At 38.3% G+C, this 27,818-nt stretch overlaps 1 protein-coding gene across 1 annotated transcript in view; it reads left to right on the top strand.

Annotated features, from left to right (window-relative positions):
• Positions 1-27,818, top strand: part of LOC140270762 (leucine-rich repeat and fibronectin type-III domain-containing protein 2) — a 146,057-nt gene that overhangs the window by 42,121 nt on the left and 76,118 nt on the right. The window contains exon 2 of the mRNA XM_072365963.1: positions 4,429-4,555. The gene's annotated coding sequence lies outside the window, so the exon portion shown is untranslated. The remainder of the gene's footprint in view (positions 1-4,428; positions 4,556-27,818) is intronic.

Here is a 27,818-nt window from a genome sequence, read left to right on the forward strand (position 1 = left end):
ATGTGCTCTGATGAGCCTGTATGTTTTTGTGTTTTGAGTGTTACAGTATTTTGATGCCTTTAAATAAGATGCAGGTGATTCTAACACACAACAAAAAGAGTTGGCATACTGCATGGAAGCATGTGGTGGACCCAAAATTTGCTGCTTGTACAGCATTTTGGAAAGGACACAAAATTAAGCTGATGTTTTCCGCCAAAACCAATTACCTTTAGAAGGGACAAATGTGACAAACGGAATATCTGCTCTGCAGGACAGTGACGCTTTATAGTATCAACAGGTGAGCACAAGACATAAGAGACAGAAACAACCGAGACAGCAGCTGGCCAGTCAGATCTGATGTTAGCATAACAGCATTTAGGTCTCCATAAATGATGTATTTCCATGAGAACATGGATGGATGGCAGTGTCATGCAATCATTGGCACAGCACTTGGCTCAAGATGAGGCTGCTAGGTGGGTGAATGATGCACGCCGCAGGCACCATCCTGAAAAACATGCTGAAGTGATTTGCAAACTCAGCATGACAAATGTGCACCCTCAATTATAAAGCTGACCCAAAGCTGGATGATGGGGCAGCACTGACAACAACACTGGGTTCAGCGCTCAGAGATACATACATGTGTTAACTGGTTTCACTACATTACGCAATGTGATGTTGTGTGTTTTGTGTTTAAGTCATTTTTCACCTCTGAATAAGATGTGTGTGACCCTTTCAAACACGTTCAAACAAAAAGAGTTTGTATGGATGGATGCAGCAAGTACACCCCAAAATTTGCTGCATAGAAAGATTTTGGAAACAATAATCTATGACTGCAAACAAGAAAGCCTATGATTTATGTATCTGTAAGTATTAACTCTTTAAAGCTAATACTACCAAAGCTTTAACATTGCCTTTAAAGGGACTAATTTGCTGTAAAGTCTGCTGTATCAGACAGCGAGTCATTGTGATGGCCATAACTGAACACTGGAAGATTTGAGACTTCATAGATACAACTGAGATAGCAGCTGACACTCAGATCTCACTTCAGCAGGAGTCAAGTATTTAGTTCCCCAAGGGCAGAGATGAGGATGTGTTGTAGATTATGAATTTCCATGAGAACATATATGGTTGGCAGTGTCAGGCAATCATTGGCACAGCAGTTTGCTCAAGGTGGGGCTGCTTGATGGGTGAGTGATGCACGGTGGAGAAATCAGCCTGGAAAACATGCTGAAGTGATTTGCAAACTCAGCATGACAAATGGGCACCCCCCAATTATAAAGCTGACCCAAAGCTGGGTGATAGGGCAGCACTGCAGGGAGCAACAGTGGGTTGATTGTTCAAAGAGGTACATGGTTTGACTTGTTTAACTAAACTAACTGGTGTTAGAGACCTTTAAAATCTAAAAAACCAAAAATGTTTTATGTAAAAAAAGCTACCGTAATTGGACTAAATGTTAGCAAACAAGGGGTAGAGCTTGGTAGGGAGATTCCAGAAGCATCATCATCATTAATTTATCATTTTATAATGAGTTTCTGGATTCAAGTCAGTACGTATGAATTAAAAAAAAAATCAACGTGACTATCACTTAATTTTACCTAAATTAAAAGGATCCACCTATCCAGAAACTGCCATGATATGCGACTAAGTTTAGACCAACAGTCCTGGAGGAAGAAAAAATACCACTGTAGGAGCCATATATTGCTTTGCTCATCACTATTTGGGTTTTTTATTTCTTTGGTCTGGTTGCCACGGTGATATGCGGGGTTTGGGTCATAGGTTATAATAGGGGCTGAATCACCTGCACGAGAGAGGAGAGAGGCGAACTTTTGTTGACCGCTTTGATACAAACGTAAAAGTGCACACGTTAATCCATCTAGTATAGCGCATGTCATCGGAAGGCCACTTGTAATCTTTTGTGTTTATCATTAAATACTCTGAAACTTACCTGGACCCACCGTGTTTAACTTAGCATCAGCCAAAACATTCAGGACCTTTTCTCATGCAGGGATTGGACAGCTGCAACAACCACCGATTACCATTTGTCATCGACACTGTGTCAGTATCTTGAAACTGAAATGACACAGCAGGAGAAAGATCTCAGCCTCTTTGAGTCGCACAAGGCCATCTATATTTCCAATGACTCAAACTCCACAAAGACAGCCTTCTCTTCCCAAACCCAAGCAAAAAACAAGCGCTCATATGAAAATATTGATACACTAACCGCCACTGAGATGCATCGAGCCTGCCTCAGATAAAAAGAAAGAAAGCGGAGGGCAACAGATTGAAGGCGGCTTACTCCCCCGCCACCAGTTTCCACCAACACACTCCATTTCCTCACATTACAGAAATTCAAAACAAGCCAAAGGTACATTACATTACATTTTGGATTTTACTCCCATACCTCCCATTCAGCCCAGAAAACATAGTTACACTCCACTGCCTCCATGAAGAGAGATTCCAAAGTAAATATGAAACCATAGACACAGCAGGGAGACCTCTTCTCAAGACAATTTTAATTTCTAAGTAATAAAGAGGAATCAGACATTAGTGATTAATGAGAATCAATGAGAAATTATCAAACCTGACAGTGGCAACATTAACAGTTAGGTACAAACAATTACATTATCAGGTAAAATTAGCAACTCAGCAAATAACACAGTCTTAAAGCAAAACGTGAAGTAGCCACTAAATCTACGAATCTGCCGATTCGGATCAGGAGATGTCCTACCAGACATAAGAATAACTCCACAAGGTAACATGATGTATTTTGGTGCAATCGTCACAGAAGCCATCCTGTCCGGACACTTGATTTGGAGCTGTGCACAACTGTTAAACTAAAAATTAAAGTTCTAACATCCTAACCACAAACATTTAGACGTAGGCTATAACTTTACTTTGATGAAATGAAATAATAAATCAATAAAATAACAATCAATGCTTGTTTTTAAGTCAACTGATTAAATGAAATTGCTTAAAAGGTGCAAAATGTGTAAAATCACATTTTGAGTTAAGGTTAACAGATTTTAACATGGTCACTTATTAAGAAATTCAGCTTTTTATTGTACTTTCTTTGATTTCCCCCTGAAATAAACTAAAAAGTACAGTCAGTCTATACATTTTTGTGTAAGGTAATTTGATTCATTCAATGCAGTCTGAAAAAGTTAACATTTGTTAAATGTAGATGGTGATTTTGAATTGCAAATGAAAACAAACCACGTTTACAAATGTGTTTGCTGCCTTTGAATAAATATGTTAGACCAGGGAATCGCAGTAGTTTTTGTACTTAAAACCACAATTAAAAATGCACGTGATAGTTGTTGTTTAACGTTGTTCTTAAATCAAAGTGTCGCTCGTGTTTGTTTGTTAAATACAGTCTGGTTGGGATCTTTTGCCACAACTTTAATAAATGTACAGTGCACTGGCGGCACCAGGAATTTAATTGTGGGTGGGCCTCCAGAAAACTGGATGGACCAGTTAAAAAAGCCAAAAAAAACGGGTTCCCCTTCATCTCCGTTTCAGCGCTTTGCTGTGGTACTGAACAGTGTTGCAGCTGAACCCGGCCATCCACAACGCATAAAACTCTATCATAAGTTACCTCTGCCTACTGCCAATATCATTTTTACCTCCAGAAAAAGTGCATACAGACAGCCAGACACTACGTGAACTGTTACTTACCTTGCTGGTGTGAGGGGGTGGCTTCGGCAGGACTTGATGGGGAAAGGGCAGCCGAGCTGGATGGTAACGTTATATCATCACTCATAACCGTACTTGATATGTCGGGAGTTTCCTTGTGTTTTCATGTGAAAATAAGCTAATTTGCTTTACGTTTCATATTAGCTATCGTCTGTGTCTGTCTCGTTCATTGCTTGCTTGAAAAGCTTGCGCGCCATTGTCATTCATTTCATTGGATCACTTGCTGGTGACGATGCAGCCTGTGGGCAGGGGCCATAAGTGAGGTAGAAGCCGCTGATTGGTTGAGAAGCTTTCACTCAAAGCTTTCCTCAGGCTGCTTATTGGATGAACAGCTAGAACGAAACAGAGCTATGTTGCTCTGGAATGAAGACTAATGCTGTGCCCGGTGGAACCGGGCCTAAAATGGGCCTAATAGTAGCCCCGCGGGTGGTACAGTGTCATGTCAATATCAACCACACTTTAAACTTACACAGCTCGAGCAATAGACGGGGCAACAGATGTCGTAAACTTACACCATAAGGCTAAGTTATTGGTCCTATCGAAATTTGCTTCCTTAGTGTCGCAACACAATTATTTAAACAGGTGTGCAAAGTAGGTTTATTAGCACACTACTAAATCTAACTTTCGTTGTCTTTAGGATCAACAGCAAAATCAGACCATTGATTGCATCAATTTTTTCTATAGAAGAAGAAGCCACACATATGTCTGAGACCAGTGTCATTTCTCATTCCCTGCTGCTCCTTGTCTCTCTTTCAGGTGAAAGAGTGAACGGATGAGGTGGAAGACTTCCTCCTCAGCACCACACACACAGACGTTGCAACGTTCATCCGTGGGAGGAGGAGGAAGACTTGGGATTGTTTGTTGCCTGCAGGACGAATTCAAGGTCAATGCACGGTTCGCTCTTACACACACATTCTGGCTTTGTGTAAATAAACAGAGGGGGAGTCCTCTTTTCTCCAGGCTGTTTGTATTAAGGAGTGAGAAGATGAAGAATGCTCTCCATCATATATATGAATAAATCCTGGAGAATAAACATGAGCCTAATAGACTGATATTTAACTGACACTTGCTGTTCTTTTTTCTTCTTCTGGCCTTCATTTGTTCCTTCTCTCATCCCCATCTTCTCTGCACTCCTTCCTTCATTATTTTTTTCCTTAGCTTATTTCATTCCTGCCTTTCTTTTCTTCTTTATCCCCCTCTCCCTGTCTCACCTTCTCTTTCATTTCCTCCAATCTGTTATTATTTAATTCCTTTATGAATTCCATCATCGATTGGGTCTTTATATGGGTCCTTTCTCCATCCTGTTTTTTACTTCCTCCTTCTGACCTTCATTTTCTTGTCCTTCTGTTGATCTGTCCATCCTTGCCATAACCCCTTTACAACCTTCCTCTTTGTCTTCCTCTCTTCTGTACTTTTATTCTTCCTTTTCTTTCTCCTGATCCTTGTACCGTGTTGTCTTCCACCTGATTTTCATTTTTCCTGTTTTTCTTACTCATGTTATAATTCTAATTTCACGTCTTCCTCATCTTTCTTTTATCCTTTTTGTTTCTATTGACCTTCTTTTCTTTGTTTTTTTCCCAATCTCATGTGGCATCTTTGCTTACTCTTATTTTTTCCTTTCGTACACCTCACTCATATGATTTAATTCAAGCATCCTTTTAGCCCGTCCTTCCTTTCTTTTGTCCTTTTTCACACCTTTCTCCCTTCTTCTGTACTCTGTCCCTTCACTATTACGTTCACGCCACACTTCCATTTGTTTGTTGTTGTTGTCCTTCTTTCTGTCCTGTATCTCTCAGTAACATGTCTTATATCCAAAGAAAATCACTTATCAACTCTTCCAAACAAACGATATATTGTCCAAGGATTTTTCCCTGTGAAGTCTACACACTGAGAGGAATTTAGATTTTAATTGCTTCCCTATAGATCTCTGCCTCACAGAGAAACTGGGTTAATTGCATTAGTAGAGGGAGACACTTCCATTAGGTGCTGCCAGTCTAAGGTACTGTAGTGAGCATGATGCAGTATTATATGTTATTTAGCCAGAGCTTGGGGAAAAAGGTGATAGCCTGGAAGTCTGGCTGTTTCATGAGGATGTTGACCTGTTTCTTAAAGCTTTTAAAGTTTTAGTCATGAAATAACCATGTTTACTGCATGCTTGACCTACATATGTCCTCACTAGGGCACCAGGCACATGCTCAGTGTTGTGATAATGCTGTAGGTTCATCACACAGGGTACAGTTGCTTTGAAGGATTAAAAACTTTGCTTGTACCCTCCTTTTTACTCTCCTGATTAATTTTTAAGGGGAATTTTTTTTTGTCTTCTAAACTAAGCCAGTGGTAGGAACATGTGATCCAACATGCCCCTAAGAGAATCAGTCGCATAAGTAGAATGAACTGTGCCCCTGAACTGCAGTCATGTGAGAAATAAGTACACCGTTTTTCACTTTAAAGGTTTAAAGATGAATAATCTGGTACTTGGCAGGTCTTAAAATTGGCTGAATACAGCACCAGGTGAACAACAATATATGAAATATTAATTAAGAGAATAAGTAGCAGCTAAATGCTGCTAATCAAATCCACATGGTCATAATGCACAGCAGCACGTTTGGAGGAAACCAAACACAGCATATCAGCACAAACACCTCATACCAGCTGTCAAGCACGGTGGTGGAGGGCTGATGATCTGGGCTTGTTCTGCAGCCACAGGACCTGGACACCCTGCAGTCATTGAGTCCACCATGAACTCCTCTGGATACCAAAGTATTCTAGAGTCAAATGTGAGGCCATCTGTCCCACAGCTAAAGCTGGGCTGAAACTGGCTCATCAACAGGACAATGATCCCAAACACAGCAACAGAATGTCTGAAAAAGAAAAGAATCAAGATGTTGCAATGGTCCAGTCAAAGTCCAGACTTCAACCTGACTGAAATGCTGTGGTGGGACCTTAAGAGAGCTGTGCAGAAACCAATGCTGCAAACCTCAATGAGCTGAAGCAACGCTGGAGAGAAGAGTGGCCGAGATTCCTCCACAACCATGTGAGAGACTGATGACATCATACAGAAAACCATTACTTCAAACTATTGGATCACAGGGTGTTATTTTACACAAATTGCTTCGGTTTAGTTTTTGTTAATAAATGGTAAAGTGTAATGAGTCAAGTGTTGTTCATTTAAGTCATATTTAACAAATCCAAAGACCTGGTAAAGAGCAGTGATTTCTTTTTTTTTCTTATTATGTGCTGATACCTAAAACCTTTTTCACGACAGCATCTCCAGTCTTCCCTTTTTTCCTGTTATTTATTAATCCTTATTCCTTTTCTTACCAACATCTTTCCTTGCTAATTTCTTGCTTTTATGCTACTTCTTCCTTCTTTCTTTCTTCCCTCCTGCTATTCCTCTTAGTTTTATCCTGTGCTTACCCATTAGTTCTTCTCATTTCTGCTTTGCTTTCTGGTAAATGTGGAGAGCTCTTACTGTGATGATAATAACTGGTGATGAGGTTAGGGCCCTGACATTCCCCTTAGGGCCGATGCATGCCGCACACAGCTTGTAGAATATTCCACAAAATGGAAAATGTCTGATTGAGGGTAATAACACCTGTTTTATAGGTTGAAAATCCCAGGGTACAGTGAAGGACAAGCGGGGTCAGCTGAAAACACAGGCACACTATAAATTGCATGTCATTGTCTGGGATTTGTGGCGTTCATTCCAATTTATTTCAGACTCACAGAGGATTTGATTAGGTGTTATAAAGCTTTTCCATCCTCCAGAACAGTTTAAGAAGTGATAAATTTTTATTCTGAACTGATCCTTGCTCATTGACGGAAGTCCTCACAGTGACTTTATCAGCCAGAGTATGACTTTGTTAATTAGAATGGGAAATGGGTGTGTGCAGCATGGTTACAGTTTGCTGTGGGGTTCTCTGGTTTTACCCTCAGAAATTAACATTAAGCGTAGCCTCTTGTTTAATGATGATACTGTTAAACCAGCTAATGGAAAAAATAAAGAGGGGATAATTAAAAATAATGGGCTTTGTGGTGTGTAAAGTGGCAGCCTGTAGTGTGAGAGCTAAACGAAGCCTCTCATCTGTAATGATTTCAGTGCGATCGAAATTCAAGCTCTTACAGACTTTTAGTGGAATCAACAAACATTTTTCTTAATTAGAGTAATATCAAGTTAAGTTGAATCAACTTAGAATTTCCATCTTATAGATTCAGACTTCTTCTGAGCTTCAGTAATGACTTGAAATAGCTTTGCTTGATTAATGAGAGTACAGTTTAGACACCAACGTCAAACACTATCAGCCCATTAACAGACAGTTATCAGCAGATTCCCTTCTCCATATGGGTCAGTATGCTGTTATCCTGTATCACTACAGTGGGAAAGAACGCGTTAGGATATGGAGGGACTTTTGGCTGTCTGAGTCAGCTGCTCAACTTTTCGGAGACAGTGATCTGAGTCAGGTTTATGACTGTTGTTTTACTTTTTCAGCTGTTTCAGGTTAAAGCAACAAAACTTCTTGGTTAGGGAAATATTGTGGCTAAAAGTAACCCTTCAGATGACGACACCGGCAACGATGTTTGCATGCAATTATTCTGATGGCTACTGGAGGTCACCTACATAATCTGAGTCAATTTCTTTGAATCAGCAATCACAATTTGGCTTTCTCATGCAAGCAGTTCAGCAAATCTGACACATAATTATGGCACTGGAAACTGATAATGGCCATTTCATAGGCTGATTATATTCACAGCAGGTGCTCTCAGCTTATAAAATAAATTTTATGTCAATTTAAAGCAAATCTGAAATATTTATTAAAATGGTATTTTTTACATTTTAACATTAAATGTTCAGAACTTTTATTTAAAAATGTTTAACTCTGCTGCCTTTAAAACTTTAAACTGAACTAATCATTAATTCTTAGGTAATCGTTTCACTTAGCTTAAAATGTTTTACAGTGAACATAAAAATACCAAAACCTTTCTCTAAACTTGGTAATACAACACATCATATGTATAAGTTAATGCATATTTGTGTTTTTGGGAGGAAGCATGAGTTCTAGCAGATATGTAGCTGAGCTACTTGAAAAATATCCTGACCTGCTAGCTTAATACCCAACAGTCCTTTCGGATATCAGGGTATAACAAAAATAGCTGGCTTACTCTGTTCACAGTATTGAGGAATACAATAATTGTCTCCAGCCTCGTTCCTCCTTTGCCACTTTTACCTCTTGATAGCAAAGACATCACATCTGCCATAAGAACCCCTCCTAACAGGGATTATCACACATCTGGAGGGGAAATAATAAGCTTTTAAAAGAGCAAAATATAGTGTATATATAAGCAAGGTTGTGTATTTGCAAGAATATCACAGTGACAAGTAAGTTAAGTATTGTAACATTTATAATAATTATCTTGTAAAATGACCCTGCCTCTCGCCTGATAACCACTGGGATAGGCTCCAGCTCCCCTGCGACCGATGGATTAAGCGGGTATAGAAAATGGATGGATGGATGGAATTTGTAAAAATGACTGTCGCTCTGGACATTTCGCGTCTTTTTATCTTTTGAAAGATGAAAAATTAAAGAGATTTTTTTCCAAATTTAATTTTTTTTAAAATTTTCTATGCTGGTTTGGATTCTGGGCTGCAGCAATGATTTCTGCTGGTAATCCTGGCACTTGATTACATGTGAGTGGAAACTTGCGAGAACTGCTGATTTAGCATTTTCAAAGCACAAAAGAAAGCCTGGAAAGAGCCCCCAAATCCAGGCGAGTTGATAGGAGTTGCCTGGGAAGCAGAGCAGAAACAACATGGAGACAAAGGAGGAGGGAGTTTAAACTTTTTTCCCTTGATTGTCATTAAAAATGTGAGATAACAAGCAAATAAAATGAAAGAGCTTGATGACCTGATGAGGAGGCAGCAGGAATGTCAGGGGGCGATATTATTTGTTTTACTGAGACGTAGAGTGGTGTCAGGTGCATCTCTCAGGTCCTGATTCAGGTCTTTTTAGGCCTAAGAGTTGTCCAGTTTCCTCAGTTTTTAAGGACACTGCATACCATATGCCAAGTTTTCAGCTAATAGGTTTGTGAGAATCACCATTTTTCATGGATGCAACTAAAGAAATGGGCACAAATGACGTGTCTTTGTGACAGGGTGCTAGTGACAAAGTGCCTAAAGGTACCGTGTAAAACTAATTCAGGTTGGGTTGTCTTTAAATCTTTGAATGATTCATAGGTCAGTTTTTAGTGGGTTAACATGCAAAAAAAACACTTAAAATGGGCAGGCACAGGGTCTGAACTGAAAATGAGTGAAAAAGCAGCCAATATCCAAAGAAAAACTGAAGAATTTTCTTTAGAATGTCTGGAGAACTATTGCATAAGACCTCTTTAAAAGATTACATTAAAGTCCTGCTGCTTAGAAAAAAATATAAAGAAATGAAAAGAAAGAAGTACTGTATCCAGAGGTGAAGGCATCCTCACTAAATAAGTAAATTTATCTACATTTTTGTCCTTGAAATCATGTGTAATCTTCTTCCTTTTGGTCCAGGAACAGGTATAGTGCCTGGAGCAGAAAAATATTCAGTCTGTTACACTATTACAGACTAATTGATGTGCCAAATAAAGATCTTCCTGCAGTGAACCACCCAAATTCACACACTTACACACTTACTTCTTCTTATGAATTTTAATAATAGCCAATGGAATATTGATGTGATCTCAATATGTCACTCCCCAACATACTGAGTGAAACAGAGCTCTCCTTTGACTGGTTATATTACAATGAAATGAGCTCAGACTATTTCATTAGATTCTTTCTCTACTTCTGAAGTCATGATGTTCTTGGACACATTCGCTGATAAAGTCTGCTTTTTGACTGGAATGACAGGCTGACATTTAAGAGGAATTACAGTCAAATAAATCAGATTTATTTCATAGTGGCTGTGGGACTGCTTTCGTTTTCCACTGTAAGATATTTACACCGCAGACGTGTTGACAAGCTATAGCCACAATTCTTTAGGGTAGACATTTTAATGCCACAGATGTCCAGGTATACTCTTTGACCCTGATACTGAATAATTAGCTGTATCCTTAATTAATCTGGACCCTAATCTACAATTTGATATCATATAGCGACATCTCTTGTTTCAATCACACACGAGGAGCCTTCTTATCTTGGCTTGTACGTATCCCACAGTGGTTTATAATGTTTATTGTGAAGGTAAACGCTCCCCTATGGTACTTTACAAACAGCTTTGCTTAGGAACACATTAATTTTTCTTCTTAGTTTGAAAGCACAAAGTGTGACAATTTTAACTGTAAACCAAGACAACTATAGTTTTTAACACTGTTTTCATTAAGCATTGATGTAAATGTTTGTGTTTGTGAAACCAAAACCGGGCTTATACAATTCACGTAAACATGTCAGTCTGACTACAATCATATTAAATCAAAGCTCCTACAATTGGACAAACATACTCAAATGCAGTTGGGGTTTTAATCAATCCTGGTCTTCGGCGCTGTTCTTGTAAAAACAGTAAAACATTCATTTATATTTGTTCCACTGAATTTCCACTAAAGCTCCTCACATTCTCTTCTATTCTTGGAAAGTGTGAATCAAAATCAGCTCATTAAGACAACTTTAGGCTGTCACTCTGCTCTAATAAAATCCTGATTTTTATATCCAGAATGTAATCAGAGAAAATCCCCATTCAAGTAACTTAAAGACAGCGTTTATCTGTAGAGTTTAACATGTATAATTATCTCCCACAGAGACGCTTAGAAGTGGCACAATGTTTTCTCACACAGTCCACAGCGTCAAACATACTTTGATCATGAAATATTTTACTCTCTCATGGTTAAATGGACAGGTTGAGCTCTAACCAACTGCAGAGAACCACACTGAATGTAAAAGTCTGACAAAAGCTACCAAAACATTTTGTCTTTTCAGTGAAAAAGAAGGTGAATGTCACATGGTTATGGTAAGACCGTGGTTACAGTAGCCTATCCAAACAGATTGCCGTCCTCCCCGTGCAGCTCGTAACGAGGAGAAAATCAAAGTGAAAATACAATGTGAACTTTATAAATGCTGTTCTAATTGAAGTCTAATTAATTGAGTTTGACTTAATTTAACTGGCCTTGATTTTAAAAAACTGATTGGAAAAGAAAAGCACCTACTTTCTTGAGGTTTTGATGAGTCCTTGTCTCAACCACCGAGCTCCAACTCTAATGCTTCCTGTATCCAATATAGGACACACTACCTCCCGGATTGGGAAGGATTGTGGTGTGATTCATGCATCACCTGATTACCAGCAACTGGAACATAAATCAGCATACATATTGAGAAATATTGTGTGGATGCACTGCTGAACAGAATATATTGTCAAGGGGCAAAAAGGCCTAGATTCTGTGACAGGTAGAAAATAGGACTGTTAGGCACCTGACCCATCTTTTTCCCCCTGCTTTTTAATAAAACTCCATTGTTCATTGTTTCCTCTTCTGGTGTATTTTTAGTGTTGGTGTGTTAAGAATGCTTTCCTAAGAGAACCATAGTAAAATATATGATCTGCTTTTTACGCCACGCAAACAAATCGAGCTCAAAGAACTAAACTGAACCCGACAGGCAAACAAAATCTGTTGCATCCCACAGTCATGCAGATTATATAAAGACTGGCTGATGAAACTGCAACAGATTTTTCTGTGTAGCATTTTTTAGCGTCCTCTGAGTTTTGATCAGCAAATGTCTGGATGGTGACATCCTCGAGTTGCTCAGCCTCCCGCAGCAGCTGTTTATGAACTTGTCCTGAAACTGTCACCGCGGTTGATGAACAGTAGCACGAGCCTCAGGGATGCAACATTTGAAAGCAGAACCATATAAAAGTCTTACTCAACAACCCATCAGCAGTGGCCCAGTACTCCTGTGCTGTGTTGTTATCTCATCACCCTCTGGGGCAGACTGATGCTTGTCCTGTTCACCTGCCTCACATGTTAGGAGACAGCCATAAGCCGGGAGTGTTGTTTCTCATGTTTGCGTCATTGCAGCAGAGACAATGAGGTGTGGTATGATGGTTCCTGGGGCTTCACCATATGCCTCTACCCAGAGACGCTTTAATTTGTGTTAGACTGTGCTGCGTCTTGTGCTGTGTGGGATTTCACTGTGATAGATTCAGATACAAGGGAGGGATGGGGAGAGAAAGAGGTGAGATCCAGTGAATTCCTCCTAAAGTGAGAACACAAGTGGGAAAATGTGCTGCTGTAGCTTCAAGTCTGCACAATCTTGTGTTTTCATTGGCTAGTTATGTGGAGATTATACATTATGTAGAAGATATTCACTTCTTTGGGATTACCTGCTTTTATCTGATTGAATTTTTCCTATATTCAGATAGCCAGAGATGTAAAACATACAAACACAGCTAGCTAATTTCCATGTCGTAAGGGTGCTCTGATCAGGAACCTTTGGGCCAATCACAGATTTCTAGAACACGGATCAGCTGAAAACTATAGAATAAACTCCTTCATTATAAATTAAAGGCCTCAAATAAACCATGTGACTATTTCTTCATGTTCTATGTATTAAATTAATAGATTAGAAAGTGTCTTACTTTTAGGCTACATGTACATCTTATCAGTTCAAACCATAGCCTGTTCTTGATGTGGGGGAACAGATTAAAGCTTAAAAAATCTATATTTTAAATTTTTAATTTTATGAAATAAGAACTGGATTAAAAGCTAATGAGCGCAATAAACCAAGTTAACACTAATGCAATAAAATTAAAGCATCTTTCTCTGGACAATTTTCTTTTCTTTTTATTTTAAGTTGTTGTTGTCTAGGCGAGAAACCACCAGCCCATGGAGCATTTGAGCAGACCGGTAAAGAGAAATAAAGAAAATTACACTGGGCGCAGCATTTTATACAATAATGTCATTGAACACATCATTGTTTGTCACCTATTTCCCTGTTACTGTGTACTTTAATGGCACCATGTCCGACTGTGAGTTGTGTTATGCTTATGAGAAAAATAAGAGCTGTGTTTTAATTATTAATGATATAGATATTGGTACACTTGTTGAGAAATACCTTTGGTAGTATTGTCTATATACTAATTACTCCTGTGCTAATTACATTGAACATCTGTCTCAAGAGTCAGGAGGAGTGATGAAAAGGAAATAAAAAGCCACCCTCACTGTCAGATGTAGAAACTTCTGTTCATCACTCGTTTTATATGATTAACACTCGTTTGGAAAAGTTGATTTAACTTAATATTTGTCATTAACTCCTGTGACGTAGTCTTCGCTGTGCAGTAAAGTTGCTTTACAGCTGGACGTCTTCCTGCTGCTTGAAGTGCTGACATGGTCAAGTGAGCACAAAATTGTGTATGGGATATGACTTGGATTTGAAGCCTCATTAGCCCATAATAATAATAGTTGACTTGCTTTGTTGACGATGGGGGAGGTGCCTTCAGTGGCACAGAAACATTTTGGACATGCAGAATCTTCCTGTTTTAGGGCCATGAAGGTGAAGTTTAACCAGGATGTGTTTCTCAAAAGGGATACCTCAGCAACGCTGGCTGATTTGAATGGGATCTATTCTCCTGAATTCACATTGGAGCAGAGAAACCTTAACATCCAGAGCTATGGATCCTGTGAACTATGCAGGCAAAAGTGGCCAAAATCCGACTTTTTTCCCCATTTGTGACCCATGTCTGATTTTTATTTTTTATGACGGTCTAAACAGCAGAAATCTGATGTTTTCAAATCAGACCCAGACCACTTTCACTTTGAATCCATCTGATGTTAAAGCGTCTCAACAGTAATATTGCATTTCATTCAACTTTTACATCATTGTCGGTCGCATATGAATTATAATGTGAACAACCACACTGAAAAATCGGATCTCAGCAAAAAATTGGAACTGAGCATTGTGAGGGCAGCCTGAGAAACACTGGGGCAAATGATGGAAGTAGAACCTGATGCTGTACAATGTTGAATGGGTTTCAACTTAAAGAGACACAATCCACATGACATCTGACTTTAAACCGACTTAAAATGCACACATGCATTAAACTTGCTTTTAAAATTTCTCCAGGCCCAAAGCCAGAAGGGCACCAGATTATTTTTAAACTCATTAACACTCACTTAACATGAGTTACATGAACTCAAACACTGCATTTGTATCCAGTAAGCATCTTAAATGTGATTTAAGCTAAAGGAATCATGGCAGATTAAGTGCTTTGTTAAATATTCAGCTGTATTGAAAGTGCACAACATAACACCACCTCTATGGGAGGGGATAGCTTTCATTTTCCGTAGGATTTTGTCTTCAATTATGCAAATCTTCCACAGACCACAATGTGTGGACAACATGCACGCTGCTGCATTATATGAGGTGCTTTTTGTTGCATCTTTTGCCAGAACATGGACGTGTGTAAAGTGTTTGAAGAGTTTGTACACAGTAGCTGTCGTGGGAAAAACATGTGGGTTGATTTGGCAACCAGGATGTAGTGTTAGGTGGTTTTGTTGTGAAGGAATGAATGCCTCTTGCAGTCTCAGCTGTGAAGAGATGAATGCTGTAGGGTACCCCATCTGCTGGAATTATTCTCTCATTTTTACAGCTTTTTGCAACTTCTGTGGAAATTTTAAAACTGACCACCTGGAATATGAGTAGTGAGATGTTTTGGATGAGTTTTTCTGCTTATGGATTTGGTAGCGACTGTTTCAATTATGCTGTTAATGTCCTTGTAAAGTGTCAAGCAAGTTAATAGAGCTGTGTCTGCTTCATAATGAAATAAAGATTTTTAGTAGTGGGGTTAATCTAGCTAAGACAGAGAAATGGGTTATCAATGTAGCATCTCCACAGCTGCTCGGGACCTGAAATCCATGCCAAGGTTAAACTACCGTGGCCCTATTGTAGCTCAGGTCGTACTCCAGCAGAAATTGGCTTATTAACTTGTCCTGATCCTTCCATAGATTGTGATTATGATCCACAGTGATATCACTGAAATAAATGGTCATTTTACATGCTGTTGTAAATAGGCTGTGAACACTGCAGAATTGAAGGAACAGGAAACCCTCTTACCATCCCACAATGTGAGAGTTCACGCTATTTTTAAATGATTAGCCTAATTATCGGCAACCGAGAAACAGAAATTGAGACTGAATGAGTTAATTGTATAGTGTGTGCTTCAGTTATGCTCTAGGCTGTTAACAAGTGAAACTAAGCACTAAGTGTGGTTCCATTTTAATTAGCAGAAACAGTGGACTAGAGTTTAATTCTGAGGTCTTTCACCAGTGTTTTTACAGTTATTCATTACCACAATGTTTACACTGATGGTCAAAGAAAAGCACCAGCAAAGTAGAAATAACCCATCACGAGTAAAAGTCATCCAATACAAATCATACTTCAATAAAGCCATGTTCACAGACGAGCACTGGAGACTTTCAGGAGAATCTTTGAACAGTTCAAATCAAAACATTTGGAAATTATCTGCTGAAATATCTTGGGAATCTGGGTGGACGGATGCAGGACATGATGTAAAAAATATGTTGTAGAAATGGGACAAGGCTCTTTCATGACTGTTTTCGCATTGATGTCAATGCCACATGAGTATGAGTCTTCCACGAAATCTTCAAACAATTACATAGCAACATGTATTTGGATTAAAGAGAATAAATGCTCTGTGATAGTAACTGCAGCTTGAGTGTGTCTGAAAATGGGTTTGCAAACTTTTACTGCTTCCTGTTTTGAAGTGACTACAGTGCATGGATTGGTTGAAAACGCAGATTGCGTAACTGAACAATAAGATGTGCTGAAAGGAAAACTAAAGACTTATATTAGACGTTTTGTTTGATTTTGTTGTAACTCGAAGATGTAAGAAAGATCACCTTAAAACAGCCTGACACCAAACGAATGAGATCACGGAAACTCTCATGAGATTCTCCCCATTTTCATTTAGACATTGAAAAATTGTGTAAAACTTTGAAATCGCTTGAAAATTTGTGTAGTGTATGGTGAGCTTAAGCTAGAGAAAGGCGACTTTCCTTTTGAGAGGTAGAGAGTGCTTTTGAATGCCTAAACCAACAGGACACAACAGGATGAAAACTGTGTTCGTAACTCCACTGCCAAACCCTCAGTGTCGAATGTTTGGAAGCTAATAAGCAATCCTTCCTGATGGAAGATAAAAGACTAATTTACTTTTGTATTCATGTAAATAAGAGGAAGAAAATCCTGTCCAGGGCATGGATCTATAAATTCATTCCTAACAGGTCGACAAACTTACACGAGGTCTTACCAACAGCTGGAAAACAGATGCTACTTTCAGAGATCAAAAATGGAAAACTGGTCATTTAATATTTGCTCAGTTTTTTTATGCACTGAACAAAGTAGTAAATATATAAATATTGGATGCCCTTTAGTGCCTTTTGTGAGGCAGTTGTGTATGAATATGTGACAAGTATTGCTGATAGTTCTCCCTTGTAAATGACTTTCTAAAGGTCACAGATTGTCTTACACATTTTTCCTCCCATCGCTCCTTCTTAAGGTTAAAAACTTCTAAAGAAGTGAACATCCCCTACGACTATAGGGCCGTTCTTTTTGATAAATGGTTCATTATTGATCTGTGCTGAAATGCAATAATATCCATCCTCACTATGAACACATCTACATTTTTGTGCATCCAAATGTGCAGTTATTGATTAAATGAACAAGATAAATTACAGGGTTATGAACAATTAAGAATGAATATTGATTTTGTCCTTGACAAGAATGTGGGCTGGCAAAATGTTCATTTGAAACTTTACCAAAGTCATGTCACAGTGACGTATATAAAGTGTTTCAGCAGCTCTGTAATAAGGATCAATGTTGTTGGTATTATCCATAGCCTTTAAATGTGGTGTGTTGTCATGGAGACGTGGTGTTTAATTCATTTCAATACAGGGCTTCTATGATTATTCTGTGAATGAGGAAAATTTGTCTCTGTGCTATTGAACATTTTATAGCTCTAGAAGTGTAAAAAAAGAAAAAGTACGTATAAAGGTATGAAAGCAATCAAAGCAGTTCAAGTTATTAGTTACGAGTGCGGATAAGGTAACATCATTGCTGGCCAAGTTAGATGGATATCACTATCTCATGAAAGCCTTGCTGCCTTCAGCTCACAATTTCTCCTGAAAAGTCATGCAAAGAATGTGAAATTAGATCCTGAAACATCTCAGCTCTGACCCTTTATGACTGTGAAGTTTCTTCAGCCCCCTGAAAAAAACCCAAATGCCTGCCTTGATTAAAAAGTATTGATCGAGAATAGAAGTCCATAGAGCAAAAACAACGGGTTTCTTTCTTGCTATCAACACTTCTGAAAGACGAGGCCGTCTTGACAGCAAACTCACCTTGCTGACACTAATAAATAAAGCTTCATTTGTGGTACAATCAGTGCAAATGATATTAAATCCAGCATTTTTTTCTTCATGTGTAAAATACAATGGCATGAGCTGTCACTATGATGTAAATGTGTGCATGCAATAGTGACAGATACAGATGGTACATTCTGCAGCCTGCACAGCCTCCTCAGTTGAGTTTTGAGTAACAGTTACTGGATGTGAAGTTGACAGTGAGGATTGGACAGCTGCTCTCAGAGCTGATATGAGTCAGCTTCACATTCATCTAACGTGTTAAATACTTCTAATGCATGGAAGCTGATGTGTTTTTTCATTCATCACGTCCAGTAAATGTAACTCGGAGATCGCATATCGCACTGTGAGGCATTGTTATAAGAATATCAGTGCGTCTGCATGTGTAAAATCAATGTCTACTCCCAACATGCCTAAAAGTCTTCTGTGAATGATGAGTACAAGCATAAAGAAATTACATTTTCAGTGCTTTCCACTCCCATTTGATTTTTGCTGTGCCTTAGAAACCTAACATGTCAGCAATTCAGGAAGGTAAACAGATCTTTTTCATTAAAGTGTGACAACTTAAGTCTTTCGTAGCTGAAACTAGTTGTGTAGTCAGCATGAAACTGAGACAATGTCTTGGGATATCAGTATGATGCCCAATTACTGTCAACAGCAAAAGATTAATATCTAAATACTGCTAAACACAACAGGTGACCATTTAGATGACATGCTCTTAATTATATTGAAAGCAGCATCGCTGCTGGAGGTCTGAGTTCGTGAAGAGACATTGGAACTGTGATGGTTACAGTCACAGCAGCGACTTAAAAACAGGAAAGAGCAACAGCACCGAAACATGGATTGAAATGTGTGCCAGAATCCAGTGACTAATATCTACATTATGATTAAATAACGAAATTAGAATAATTGTAATCATGTTGGTTGTGCAGAAATGTAAAGCTGCAAAATGCTAAATATAAAAAGCAGTCTGTACAGGCTGGTGGTGTAAAGAGCGGTAACTGGTAATACACCGTATATTTGTGTGTTATTAAATGCAAATTAAATGTGGTCTTCTTCCTGTTGTTGGATTATTCATTTCTGAGTAATATGACCACAACACAAGTATTTAATTATCACACTGGAGCAACTCACGGCCATCCAGAATATTTCCAGACAGCCTTCTGTAGTTCTCTTGTCAGCATTATGAGATGTTGAATAGCACAAATAATCCTAAAAGGTACTTTATGATGAATACAATCATTCACATCCAAACTATTCAGACTAATATTGATAAACCTAAACCATGTATTTCTGTAACACTTTTAAATTCTAATCTATTGTGGTTTAGAGGACAGTAGAAAGGACAGAAATTGCGAGTGGGAGGAAAGTGGAAATGTGCAATGATTGTGGGAAAACATGAAGCAGAGCGAATCATGAACTGTTAATCACTCGTAAAAAGGTCTGTGACTATCCAAAAAAACCTCCAAGGCACTCAAAAAAGCTTCAAAATTTCATGGCATAGTCATGGTGACTTCTAAAACACCAACATAGCCTTCCGTGAGTCAAACAGATTGATCTGAGTTCCTTTTCTAGTGGGATTCCACCAATAAAAACAAATACATTAATGCGAAAGGAGATGGCGCCATTTGGGCCATGATTAGTCGAAAAGAACAAAGAAATGTACACATTTATAAACAATGTATAACAAACCAATGTGATATAATGGAATGGGGAATACGGACAATTCCAAAGGCTTTATAATATGGATGAATCACTAATAAGAAGTGTCTGGAGTCGAGTTTTTTAGATCCATAGTTGAGTTGATTTTTTTATTCAGAGGTCAGCAACCTGTTTGATTACAAACTCATACTTTAGAAGTACTGCATGATTATTTAATTCTGAAAAGTGACGGCCCTTGTCCAAGTTCAGTGCATATTGTTGTATTTACTAACCTCAATTCAGCCAAGCTATTAAGTCCAAGTGCCTCGTAAACCTCAGGGCAGAGCACCGTGCTGTTCTCAGCAGCGGAGACTGAAACTAATGGCTGCAGTCAAACACAAAAAGGTGCTGGAAGAAAACCTCTCAGGACAACTGTGACCTGAAGCACACCAATAATTTAACGTTGGAGTGGCTTTAGGACAGTTGTGACTGTTTCTGAGCGGTCCAGCCACAGGCCTCACTTAAGCCCTGAAAAACATCTGTGGGGACATAGAAAATGACATCTAAACTCTCTTTACTCTAAAATACCTTACACGAATTGATAAAGGGTCTGATTCTTCCCCCTGCAAGGACGATAAGTGAGGTTGAAATACTGAAACTCTTCTTTTATTGTATCATTCATATTAAAAAGAGGGTGATGAAACAACAGATGTAGCCATCCTTCAGAGGCCACATAGTTGGAAAAATATCAGATGATTTATCCAAATTAATGCCATAAAAACAAGACACTCTTCACAGTTAATTAAAAGTAACAGCAGTCTGCACAAAAAGACCACTCAAATGTATTTTTTTCTAGTTTAGTTCATCAAACAGAAAAGAGAAAACACTGCGAGTTGGTGACTGCTGACAAAACCTCTCATGTTTTATTGATCAAAGGAGCAGCTGATGGAAGGATGTGTTTTTCTCCATCTAATTAACTGATAAATAGACACACACACACATATATATGTTGTACTGCCAGACAACAGAAGTCCCGCGTCATGCAAATGTGGAGTAACTTTTCACTTCCTCCATCATCATCAGTGGAGCTCACTCCACGTTGTTGTTGGAGCTAAATATAGCCCTAAATATAACCCAGCCCTGTTTCTTTATTCATGTCTCTGGGGTTTTTCTGGTATATTTTTGAGCTTCATCGTGTTGTTTTTCGATGTCAGCAGCTGGATTTACAGCATTCGGGAGGCATGTTATCAACAAAAATCACTGCTTTCATCAAAGAGAGGCAAAGCAATTCAGTCATATTTTAGTGACTGACAGCATTGTGAATTTTTAATAGGACACTTTATGTGCATTTTCAAGAAGTTAATCGGATGCGTTACACCGTGGCATCTTTGTGTGTAATATGCAAGCCAGTTTGTTAGTGACACCTATCAGGGATTTATTTCAATGAGCTTTTGGCAATTTTCTGTTTGACCTTCTTGTAACGGGCTGAAAGCATTTTGCATCCAGGGCATTTATTATCAGATTAATTAGCTGCTGTTTTAAACTGTCTCATTAATTCAGTATCGATTTGTCAGTTGTGTAATATCAGTAGAAGTAACCCATCTTCAAGAGCAGTGGCTCCAAAGTGGTTCTGAGATCAATCCAAGGGGAGTTGAGATGATTACTGGGAAATAAAAGAAATTAATTATTTTCTCTGTAATCACTAACCTTGGTGAAATACTGTATTGATTTACATTATTAGGGCTCTAAAATGACAAATTACAAGCCTAAAGCCCCAGGCAGACTGGATTTATCCACCGTGGTGATGATTTTTTTGTTTTTTTTTTCTGACTGGCCAGAAAACATAATTCATTCTGTGTGAAGAGCTCAAAGTTAACAACAGCAGCATAAGAGGCATTTTGGAAACCAAAATTACCCCCCAAAAATGGGAAGAGCCAGAACCCTATTAAAGCTTATTACATTGGCTTTAACATTAGATAAAGGAAGATACTTTTGCTCTCTTCTCAGTTTAATGGTTTTTAGTTTAGACTTGTTTATATATTGACAAACAAGCTGAATTAGCAATCTGCTGTTGCTGAGCGCACTTTTTGCATAGAAAACAAACTCAAGTAATTGTCTTTTATTGGCTGTCGATAGATAAAAGGCATGAGTCATAATAATATAAATATTTGTTTGATGTCTTTGGTTTAAAATTTGACTGCAGGTTGATTTGTTTTTTACCCCAAAGCCCTTTTCTTTCCTCACATGTCCATTAGAGATCCATTAAGGTCAATATTCATGTGATAACAATATAAAAGTGGTGGTTTGGTCTCTTTGGGTTCTGAGGGAGTTGCTGGCCCTTAGTTTTCATATCTTTGGGTTTGACTCGTGAACAAAGGCAAAATAAAAGATGCACAGATTGCCGTAAACAAACTATTGGATTAGTATGACCAAAGCTAGACTTTTAAAATGCATGTAAACATGTTAGTCTGACTAAAATGAGACCAAATCAAGCTTCTCAAAACCAGACAAACACTCAGATAATGCTTGAATCACACCAGATTCTGGACGTCCTCCAAAGTTTCCTCTTTTTTTATATTTTTGTAAAAACAGTCAAGTGTAGATAACTAAACGGGTCCGAAACTGTGAACTGTGAAAATTAGCCCATTATGACAACGTGTCAACTTGCATTCTCAGACTGTTGCTCTGCTAAATAAAATCCATATTTTAGAACCACAGGATCATCCGTGCATGTATATTGGAACAAAGGCGAGTCCAAGTCAAGCTTTAAACATAGCTCCACTCTGTGCTGTGGTACTGCACTGGGCTATTGTAGTGAAAGGGAGCTGAACCTGGAGGCTATCCCTCATATACATCATGTCATAAGCTTTTGGATGGTGGCCAAATGAATGAACTTGAGCAATCTAAGAAAGTAAGGATTACCTCTGAATGGTCTCTGAGCTGACCATTACAGACAGAGGACGGAGTTTGGATGGGCATGGGAGTAAAATCAAACTTCCTTTGATGAGGTGGTCTTTAGATCTGAGAACACTTCGGATAAGTTCTATTAACTCAAGTAAAGTTACGTGATGCACAACTCAACTGCCTGTGACTTAGAGGTTCCTGCATTTGATCAATCATGGAGAAACATTAAACATCAGTTTCCCATTTGAGCTCAAAGGTTACAGTCTGTAAGTGCTTCAAACCATACATGAGCTGTACAGATGGATAGAAGTGATCATTAGAAGTCCTTTCCCTTGTGATTCCGTGCAAGGCACTTTAGTACAGCCTTTCTCAAATCCACGCCTTGTTGACCTTTTTGTAAAATAAGGTGATGCCGTGTTTGCTACTTTGCTGCGGAAATTAAGAAAATCAGTGAGCAAAGTTTAGAAGTTTAGAAGTTATAAGATAAGAGCGTTCCTCTTTTGGTCCTGGTTTGAAACACAACAATAAGTCTGTGTCCATCCTTTAAATGTTATTTGTTATAACTGCTGAGTTACGTTTTCTCCTACATCACATTAAAGTTTCTATATCATGTCTGTTGGACCATTACTGACCTCTGAACTAGTTGTGAAGTCACAAATCTTGCTCTTAGATTCTTCGTCTTCGTCTTCTTCTTATTATTATTATTATTAAGACCTGAACAGACTGAAAGAAGGATTATGATTTTACATTTCACTCACATCTTAAGTTATTCATAAAGTTCAAATAACTCTTTCCAAAAGTGATTCTACATTTCACCGCTGTAGCAGAAATGATTCATCTTACTCTTAAAAAACAGGATTTTCAGAAGATTTTTTGTTGTCTTTGTAAAACACAGCTTACAAATGCATACAAAGAAGCAAATGCATAAAAAGAAGGACCGAAATACAGAGAGGATGTTAAATGAGGGATGTTCAGCATTCACAGATGTTGACAAGAAGCAAAATGATGCTGGCTGTCGCACTGAAGTACATTTGGTCGGTATAAACTTCAGTTAGAATCATGACATCTGCTTAGTAACTCCATCCTTTACTCAGTTTGTATGTAACCCATATATGGAATTTGAATTATTCTCCTTATTTCTTCTTGATAGAAAAAAATTACCTTTGAGTTATCTTGATGTTAATAACATTCTGTTTCAGAGACAAACGCATTTGTCGTTCCTGTGAAGGACATTCAAACCATCCAATGGATTGCAATCATAGCCTCCTTTCAGACACATAATTAATTGACTGTTTCTTATTAAAGTAGAGTGGTACAGTTCAGTTAAACCCCCTGTGTTTATTTGCCAGAAGAAAAGGAAACAATTGCCTGTGTGGTATGGATAGAGGTAATAAGGAAGAGCGGTTACATTGAATTCAAACTGTATGAGCTGACCTTTTAAAATGCCAGCTTTTGTCATCAGGGTCTGACCTGCTGCCTAGGAGAGCAGTTTCACCTCTGCAACACCACCTACGTGCATTACTACCCTTCTACTGAGGCAAATGTACTTCATCTACCAAGAACTTCTTGGAGCGTGAGGAAAGAAAAGGTCTAAAATGAACGAATCATGTGGATGAATAACACTTTGTGTAGACAGGGCAGGTATTGCAAAGCGGTTTTGCACAGTAGTGTCATGAGAGATAAGACGATACCATATTAGGCTTATTTTCAAGTCAGTTTTGGGTGTAATCCAGCTTAATATGTACATTCCGCTTAACAGAAGTGAGACAACATTACAAACAGGAGCTTGAGGCCCAGGCTCTTGACGTAAGCCCCATCTCAATATTCTCCCCGAAATGATTTTACAACAACAAAGATTTCTGAAATTTAATATGTATTATCCTTGCATACATAATGCATATACATACAGATTCCATCTTGTGTTCGGCTCTGGAGGACTAAACGTACACAGCCAATTACTGTGCGGCTTCATCATATATCTTGCATGCAAATGAGCCTATAAATACACCATCTCTCTGACGCATCAGCCTGTCATCGTGTTAAACAGTGCACTGTGAGCTGTCTGGCAATGCCCTTCAAAACATCATTCTCATATTCAAGAGGTAAACATCTTGTTTTGCAATGTGTTTTTGTGTGCCTTTTTCACTTCAGCTTAAATTCCAGTACATTCTGTAAGTGAATATTGCTTTCTTTTATTCATAGGTGTGTGAGAGGCTGATACAAATCCAGATCAGGGATACCAAAATGAAAAAGAAGTAATCTACTATGGGGATAATACCACTTGATTATCCAATTTTGAAATACACCTGGTCCGTTTCACTTCTGTATACTCAGAAATGTGCACGTCATGCAGGTCATTTTACTCGCCATTCATATTCTGAATATAACCTTACACCATATTTCCCTGTTTAGCTAGTTTGTCAATGAAAATAAACTTAATTTAGATATTTTTAAAGTCTGCCTTTCTGTCTGCTTTTTTCTTTAACAAAAAACACTTGCAATTATTATATTTTCATACGTAACGAAAACTGTTTTACATTGTTCTAAATGTTATATGCTCTTGAGCAGATGTTGGTGACTTAGCATTAGAAGCTAACACTAAAAGCTACATTTTATTTGTTTTAGAAGGGATAGAGCAGCAGTTTTTTTTATTTATGCATTTAACCGTAATAGAATAACTAAAAAATAGACCATTTTTTCCCCACAATCTCTTTATTTTTTTAACTTATTTGTGAGTATTTATATGGCTTAATAATTTCAACATGGTTATATAAATACAAAGTATTCAGTTTGGTTCAAGTATTATAGCTTCCTATAGTAGGACAGAGGTGTACATATAATACATACCAAGGAGTGTTTAGGTCATACTGTAGTAGTTTAGGTTTAGGCATTTAGCAGACGCTTTTATCCAAAGCGACCCAGGTCTCCCACATGAAAGGTGGCAATCATACCACTATGCTATACAGTCCCTGGTTACTGTATGTTAATGGTGCTCAGTCCTACTCTATTTATTTTATACAATATTTTTTTTCCTCTAATTTGATGTGAAATATCTGTGACCGCTCATCCCCCACACAAGCTGTACAGCACATCCCTCTATCCTTCCACACCCCCACTCGGTTTTCTCCTGAGAGGCTAAGCATTGAGACTGGTTGCAACTCCAAAGCATGGTGATGATTAAATGGATGTTGGTTTGAGCCAAGATAACATTAATTCCTTTCAATATGATTTTTGCTTGAGCACATATGAATTATGAAGCAAAAGGTTCATAGGTACAATTCACACGCGGTGTGCTGCAGAGCCAAATATAGAGCCAAGAGCAGGTTGAGTTTTTACCTCCCCTGCTTTGAGCCCACATGGTTGTAAAAGCAAAGTAGGTTCAATGCAGAGGAGGTTTAAAAAGCTGTGAGAATGTGTTAAATGACTTGACATTATTGTCTCAGAACGTCGACTCTGCGTGTAGCAAATGTAACACAGAGAGTATGCACACTTAGAGGAAGTAAGGGAGGAGTTGTACATCATTTGAAAATGTATGACACAGTTGGACCACAGGCATTTACAAGATCCAGACGTGACAGAACATTTGAGGTCAAAGCCCCTAAACTGGAACAAGCTGCCTGATGAGATCAACTCTCATCTTAAAACATACTTTTATCAGAGAGCCTTCCTGATTTTACTTAATTACTTGATTTTACTTGATTTGATGTCATTTTTGATTAACAGATCGATTGGTATTGATTTGTTTTAAGTTGTCGTCACTTGATTTTATTTAAATGTAGCTATTTCAATCATTTTGTAACATTTGTTTTGAAAAGTGCTATATAAATAAAGTTTACCCTTATATATTATTATTTTATTTAAATTTTTTGCCAGCTGCATGTTGTGTCGACTATGTTATCAAATGCAGAATATTTTCTCCAGAATTATGTGCTCAACCATGAGTTAGCTTTTATATCTGTCAAAGTGTTCCTTAATAAGGCCAGTATAATTTTAATTCTCCAGATACAGTGTTGTATAATAGTGTGAGGTGAGTTCAGGGAGTGCTGCATCTTTGAAGACATCATTCATTAGCAGTCTAAGGGACAAGTCTGGTGCATGGATCAAAATGATGCCAACAGCAGGACAGAGGGACGTGCGGAGCATTCACTCTGACCTGAAATCTCTGAGACACCTCATTTGCAGCTCAGGTGTCATGTCCAAATCCCCTCAGATAGATGGTGTCACAGAATATCCAGCAACTTGTCATTTTACTCTGACGGTTGTGTTTGCAGAGATATTGGATGTGATTTGCAGGGAGAACACACCAGTTCTTTGATGATCCAGATTAAAGTGATAATAATGATGAAAACGTGTTGTATGCATGTAAACTGGCCATAAGTCAAAATTATCAGGGCTTATTTCCTCACTACTGGCTTGTATCACACTGCCTGTTCGGAGTCTTTGTCTTAGCTTTCAGTGAAAGTGGCACTGCGATGGTTTCACATGTCAAAGACAATTTAGCAGTCAAGCTTCGCACAGCTCAGTCTTGGAAAAGAGCTGTACAAAGTCCACTCTGATTCTGGAACAAATTCGTCAAGCTTTGGGAAGTTACTTAAGGTCCATCAAAGGGTGTTTCCACTGATAGAGTGTTGGGGGAAGTCTTATAAGATGCTGCTGGAATATTTCATCAAGTACTGATGAAAATACCTTAAATTTTAATGTCATATATGTATATATATATATATACATATATATAGTCCCAAGATGATGAAGCATTTTGACTCTAGATTCTTGACTTTTCACACATTCATGTCTTACGATGGATGGAAGTTAAATTTTAAGATACAGGTGGGCTGCTGTATATAATTAAGAACACACTTGACATGCTGTTGGGTAGATGAAATTATTTTGATTCGAGTGATATAAAGGATTTTTACAACACAATGACCACAGTGGGGACAATCAATGCCAGAAACAAAATGGTGTTGAATCGCTTCAAGTCTCATGCTTATCCAGTGATTGATGTTGGATGCTTTCCCGCCAAAAAACGTGTCCCAACAATCCAGCTCAGGGATTCTTTTATCAGCAAAATATGAAGGCTTCAAAATATACCCGTGGATTGCCGTAGAATTATCTTTCAAGTTTTCTCTCCTCCAGGTCTGGCTCACGTGTGAACTCTCAATCTGAAGATTTCAAATTTAGCCAGAGTCATTAGTTTTTGATTGACA

Source organism: Leuresthes tenuis, unplaced genomic scaffold (genome assembly GCF_036924035.1).
Source record: "Leuresthes tenuis unplaced genomic scaffold, fLeuTen1.0.hap1 SCAF_15, whole genome shotgun sequence".
In the NCBI taxonomy this organism is placed as follows: domain Eukaryota; kingdom Metazoa; phylum Chordata; class Actinopteri; order Atheriniformes; family Atherinopsidae; genus Leuresthes; species Leuresthes tenuis.